Consider the following 6,700-nt stretch of genomic DNA (forward strand, 5'->3'; position numbering starts at 1 on the left):
ACACACACACACACACACACACACACACACACACACACACACACACACACACACACACACAATGTTTGTCTTCAAACAAATAAAAAAGTCTTGTGACTGAGCTCAATAGCGAAGTCTGAGATCATGATGTGCCGAAGTCATCTCCAGCTCAATGTGCCTGAGCTGCTCCACACAGAAGTGATCACTTTCCCAAAAATGACTTCTCTTGTGCAGAGGATGTTTTGATTCTGGAAACCTGAAGGGAGTCATAAGAGAGCTGCAGTTCTGCTTCTCAGTCAAAAGGAACTTCCCGCAAAGAAGCTCATAGGATTTCACAGAACAAAGGTAGAATAGATGTTGCAGGTGTTGTTATAAAAATCTGTTTTCTTTCATGGAATAACTTCTGTGCACCGAGAAAGACATTTTCCCACTTCTTGGGTTTTTTTTTTTTTTGTGTGTGTGTGTGTGTGACAAAAATACCTAAGAGCTAATGAGGTCACTTCAGAATATCCAGTCTGGTTTTTCATATTGCTGCGAATTTAATTTGGCTGAAGGTTAATGTGACTTTCGCATGTCTGCCAACACTTACCCTGCAGAATTCAGCTGTATATTTTTTCTTTTCAAATACATTTTCAAGGTCTGTATCTTAAACCTTTGTTCCTCATCTTTAAGCACTTTATGTTTATTCCTCGTACAGCCACTTCTTGGCCTCATTACTCTGTTTCACTGTAAGATTTGACTCCAGCAGCTTGTTAGAAATGCAGTCAATTCCACCGTGGCGCACGGGAGCGTGTAATCAATGGAGACATGTTGATGTGTTTACAATGTGCGATACCTGGCTAATCAGCACGTTAACTAGCACAGTCCCATTGAAACCTGCAGCAGAAAGCTCACCTGCAGGCACACGTGTAAACAATGAACATTATTGGAATTCATAAATTTGCAAATGATGACTCCTACGCTTGAGAYGGTGCATCCACATTAGCATCAATCTCAGTTAATGTTCATCCTGCAGACCCTTMAAGGCATTAACATTCACACCAACAGAGCTTTTCTAGATTCAGTTTGAGTTTTACCACCAGCTCATTCAGAGTCTGATCAGGTTAAAGCGTTCAGCCGGACTGGATTGCCATTTCCTGTTGATCCTTATTGATTTTATGGCGTCCTCAGAAGAAAAGGCAGACACCATCTTTCTGTCTTTTTTTTTAGGTCATCTGAACTTATTTATGGTGACAGCAGCAGAAAAAGACACAAGTGACAGGGGATGTCAGTGAGACAAATTGCACCATRAAGTGGGTCAGTTCTCCTGGGCTCGTTTGAAATGAACAGCGGCGACAAWACCGAGCTGTCGCTCAACAGCTTCTTCAAAATCAAGTTTTTATTTATCTTTATCTAACACACGCTGACATAAACTGATATTTAAACACTTTAAGGTAAATAGATACCTAAACTGACTGACTGCCTTTTTCAGTTTGTGGTCCCAGTTGCCATGAACTCAGAGAGATTAATGTTGGATTTACTGTAACAAAGTTTTGTGATTAATCTCAGGTAAACTACTCAATATTCTGCAATTTCCTGAATAGACAAAATACAACTGAGAATATGTTTTAACCAGTAAAAATGTTCTTCCTGTGTCTTAGGGCGATGCAGTGCACAATAAACAAATAAATACATGGGGTTTCCATCAGGAAGCATCGTTCTCATTGGTTTACACAATTAAGCAGTTTTCATTTTTTAATTAACAAATCTATAGTTGATACTCACAACAAAGTGCGTAAAGTAAGACATTAATATTCATAAAAATATCAGTGAATTATGAACAAAGTTGATGTTTTTGACTGAGGCCTCTGACTTCCTTCCAACTCATTTTATGTTTAAAACAATAAAATTCATCAAATTAAGTTTTGTCTCATAAAAGACGACTCAATGACCGAATAAACAACTCTTTGCCATGAACTGCACCTTTACTTAAGGCCTTGTGTGACGGCGCTATGACAGTATGCTTCCTGATAAAATAAACAGACTCATTTGAGTTAACCAAACAATGACAGGTTTTCTTTGTTTTTGTCTCCCAACATGCTGCTTTGCTATTGTCAAATGTGTCTGTGTGACTTATTATGGTGTGTGCACCTGCACTGCAACAACATGGATAAAAAGACAATATTTTACAGCGTGATGCCTTTACTAGTCTTTTTAATTTAATTTATTTTTTTGCTACCAATGAACAATGTCTAAAGATTATCAAAAGTTTTTACAGCTAAAAATCACACTGAATAAAAGATGTCATATTTCTTGTTTTTGCCTTTGTTGTCACTCAATGTGACACATAATCATTAAATTGTAAAGATGAAAGTCGGTACAAACACAAGGAAAGAGACAGAGCTTTCAGACGGTTTTATCAGCTCTGAGGGACCATAAAGTACAGCTACTGAAAGGCAYATGTACATCTTTGTCAGTTTCTAGATGTCTGTTGTTTTCAGTTCTTTATTTTTTTATTATTATTATTAACCAGTACTTGTTTTAGTTTCTTTGAGCCAATAGGACGTCTCTTGTTCCTAAAAGCAGAAGTGTGTGTCTGAGCAACATTGTGTTAAAGGACATTCAACCCATTTTTAATGAGGTGTACGCCTAATTTTGACCSTCTGTGAAAAAGGAAAAATCAATWAATTCAAACTTACACACTYGTTCTTAAAAATCATTCGGCTCATATGTTATATAATCATTCCATTGTGTAAAGAGAGTTCAAATAAATCAATAAAAGCCCCAAAATTAAAATGACATTCACACTCAGGATGGRCGTATGTAAACTTTTGATGACAACATTGTCTGCATGTGAATGTGAAAWTCGAGCTGTTAATAAATTAGGCACACCGCAGCAGAATATTTGATGTTTATTAGTGGAAAATTTCACCACTACTTACACACTAATGAAGAAAACAGGCAGATAATGAGGGAGAACATGAAGAACTCATTGTGATTTGTTTGTGAYGCTGACAGCAGGCTGAGGACCAAAAATGGCCCCAAAACAGCTGTGCCAGACACACAACCGGCAAAAGCGACAAAGGGATCAAATGAAGCCTAATGAACTAATCATTATTTTTTCATAATGAMTGAAAGATCTTTAGTGACATTATCCTGCGCCACAGCAGCAACACTGAGACGCCTCCTGAATAGCAATTACAGCACGTGGCTGATTTCACAGCCTCAGCCTTCGCAGCAGAACATTTCTGTGCCTTTAAAATCTACAATAAAAATTCTTTTTTATCCCTCTGATTGGTTGGAGCGGAACTGCCACAGATTTCAACCGTATGCCTAAAAAAGCCCACTAATTAAAAGATTTCTTTGATGAATTCAGCAAGCCTTTTAAATAATGCATAATAGTTTTGAAAGTTTTCAGCAAGCTCGTTGAATTATTAATACCAGCAGTTGTCACCGCGTTTAAAAGATGAGAACTGCTACCTAAGTGAATCCCACTCCACTTTGCTTCTTCTCATCATTTTTATTTCCCGAGAATCGGATAAGCCAAAAGCTATCTCACTATTTGTTACACCACAACACACTGTGTTGTTACACCACAACACAGTGTGTCACACGCTGCCCAAAAAGGCATTTCATGTCTTGCACAGTCCGGCATGCATGGACTGAAAAACAAAGTCATAAACTGATCACAACGCACAGAACAGCCGAATATTCTGTATTCTTATCATGTTTGATAAAAATTTAAATGAGAAATGAGAATAATAATAAAGGGCCTTTAAACACACTGAAGGGGTTAAAGTAGTCAGCATTTGTGGATTAGTCTGAATTTACTGTTGAGAGTGACTCAACAATTATCAAATTAAAGAATTATCTCCATGTGTGTGGGTGTGTGTGGAGGGGAGGGGGTGGCATCTATTTCACCAAATACTTGTTTTCATTCCGTCCTGTGTTCCTTCTTAACACAGAAAACAGTACGTATTTTTTGGTGGGATCAAATCTTCTGGTTGTAACCACTCTGTAGGTGTTCCACAAGGCTCTATTCTTGGCCCAGTTCTGTTCAATTCAAATTCAAATCCAAAAACACTTTATTGATCCCAAAGGGAAATTAAATGTTGTAGTAACTAATTAAATTTATTGTACAGTAGATGTTAATGGCTGTGGGCCAGAAAGATCTACTGTAGTGGTCTGTATTACAACAAAGTTGAAGAAGTCTCCGAATGAAGACACTGTTTTTCTATGACAGTCTCATGAAAAGGATGGTCAGGGTTGTCCACAAGCTTTTTGATTTTATGTAAAATCCTTCTTTGCACCATCATCTCCAGAGGTTCCACAGTCATCCCCAGAACAGAACCAGCCTTCTTCATCAGGTTGTTTAGCCTTTTTAGGTCCCTGGCTCTGATGCCGGCAGAAGAGATGACGCTCTCAACAACAGACTTATAGAAGATCTACAGAAGAGATGACGCTCTCAACAACAGACTTATAGAAGATCTGCAACATTTACGGATCTTAGTTCCCTCAATAAGTACAGTCTGCTCTGTCCTTTCTTGTTGACTGCTTCACTGTTAAGTATCCAGTTTGTTGTCCAGATGAACAATGAGGTATATTCCTCAACTAGCTCCACTTCTTCTCCCATGATGGATTATCATTTGATCTAACATACCAAAATTAGCACAATTGCAGGTTGTATTTTTGTTTAATATGCAATGGCTCTTCTGATTAAATAAAAAATAAACTGCATGACAAGAGAGTTTGGGTTTCTTTGTTCATCGCCTCCATGGGCTTTATAGTTTACAACTAAAGAAAGAACAGTGTTGACTTRTAGTCTCACTCTTCCTTATATCAGATAAAAAACAAACAAACAGAGGCTTAAATTAAAGCTTTTATTTTAGATTTTCACTTTAAAAGGGGATCTTTAAATTGCTGACTCTTAACAAAATGATATTAAGGGAAAAAAGAAGTCCCTTTTTCCATATGAGATTTAATAATTCCACTGTTTGCCTTTATGGTATTGAATTTAACCAAGAGTCGTTATAAACACACACTACTGAGAGACTAAAACACAGAAAGGATGATTCTCAAATGAAGCAGAAAGAGTAGCTTATGTAACTGAAGCTGCTTCCAAAAAGCTGCCTGCAGAGTGATAGTGAAAAGTCAAACAGGCCGTTCACTACCAACAGTTATTGATTGTGTTATTTCTGTTTTCAAATCAATGAGAAATATTCCAGAGAGGATGTTTTTTTGGTCCATCTGTCAGTCATGATAACCACAGCAGAGAAAAACACAATCAATTCATGCGTCACGTTGTAAATGTGTCAAACCGGGAGGACGTCACTCTTGTTCCCATCAATATGTTCTGAGGGAAAGAGGCCAGCAACAATACTATAAACAATCAGAAACAAAAATAAAATTACATCTGAAAATTACAATAATGACATGAATGTTGTACTTCCCCCTTTTCCATCCTTATGTTAAAAAAAGGCTGTAATCCATTATCAAGATATTTCAGGCTTTTTTAAAGATGTAATTAGAACAGTGCAGAAGCTCATACYCTTGGTGTTTTTGGGCAAGAACCCAAGCAGTTTTAGCCCACTCAGCCTGAGTCTACAGCTGCAGCATCAGGACCCTCTGTGCTCTTTGATTGCAGTTTTTGTCTTCATTGTCTTGCACAAAGTCTGTCCCTATGGAGATAAGCTTACATTAAATTCTGCAGCTCAGAAGGACTGAAAAATATTTGCATCCAGTCGTGCTGCTGTGAGCTTCTCATGTACTCCACATAGCTGACAGGTGTGGGCCAGATCTGGTGTGAAGCTGGCACTGCTAACTGCAGGCCTGACAAATAGTTTGACAGCCGGATGTGTGCCAGGTCTGGCAAGGATGGCACTGTTTTAAGATGGCATACCACAACTGGCCATGTTGTGGTTTGATGTGGCCTAAATCTGTCAATGTCACAATTGGGCCAATTGAGGTTTGGTTTATGTGGCCCAAAACGGTCAATACCACAAATGGCTCAGTTGTGGTTTGGTTCATTTGGTGCTGGTTCATGCATAGACCACCTCTGAGAATCACATCTGGGCCACCCAAGGACCATTATTCTTTGTGGAACTGGGCAACATGTTAGTGCATTGTTGGGCCAGACAAATCTTGATGTGAGACACCTCTTCCTTTGTGAAGAAATTTGTTGATTTTTTTTTTTTGTTTTATCAGTGGCCAGAATTTCCTCCATTTAATCAAATACAAATATGCATGTGGATGATCTTTGTGACTGTGTAGAGATTAAAGCCATTGATGCAGGTGCTTTGACCAATGAAAARAAGACCATATTTGGAAAAAGGTGGATTCCTACAATTTTGGCTCCTTTGTAGCCTTTTCTTAAGTGTTTGTCAGATTTTCTTCATGCAGTGAATTCTAAACACTGTTGGACACACTTTTTACTGTTTTAGTAAATGGATCTGTCTGTGCCTCAGATGCATCATGTGACAGCCAATTTACTCTCCTCAGTCCTCATATGGTTCCTCACCATCCTCATCTTCAGCCAAGTCCTCTTCATCCTGCGCTCTACTCATCTTTGCCATCAAACCTGTTCATCTTGCCAAAGTCCATTCCCTGTCGTCTCTTTCGCTGCTCACACAATCTTTCTGGATAAATCTGTTCTGAACAACTCTCTTTCTTGAGAAATATATTTTTTACTTCTGCTTTTTTAAAAAAAGCTACTAAACCTAACATTTAATTCACATTAATATGG

The sequence above is a fragment of the Austrofundulus limnaeus genome, unplaced genomic scaffold (assembly GCF_001266775.1).
Source record: "Austrofundulus limnaeus strain Quisiro unplaced genomic scaffold, Austrofundulus_limnaeus-1.0 Scaffold114, whole genome shotgun sequence".
NCBI classification, from domain to species: domain Eukaryota; kingdom Metazoa; phylum Chordata; class Actinopteri; order Cyprinodontiformes; family Rivulidae; genus Austrofundulus; species Austrofundulus limnaeus.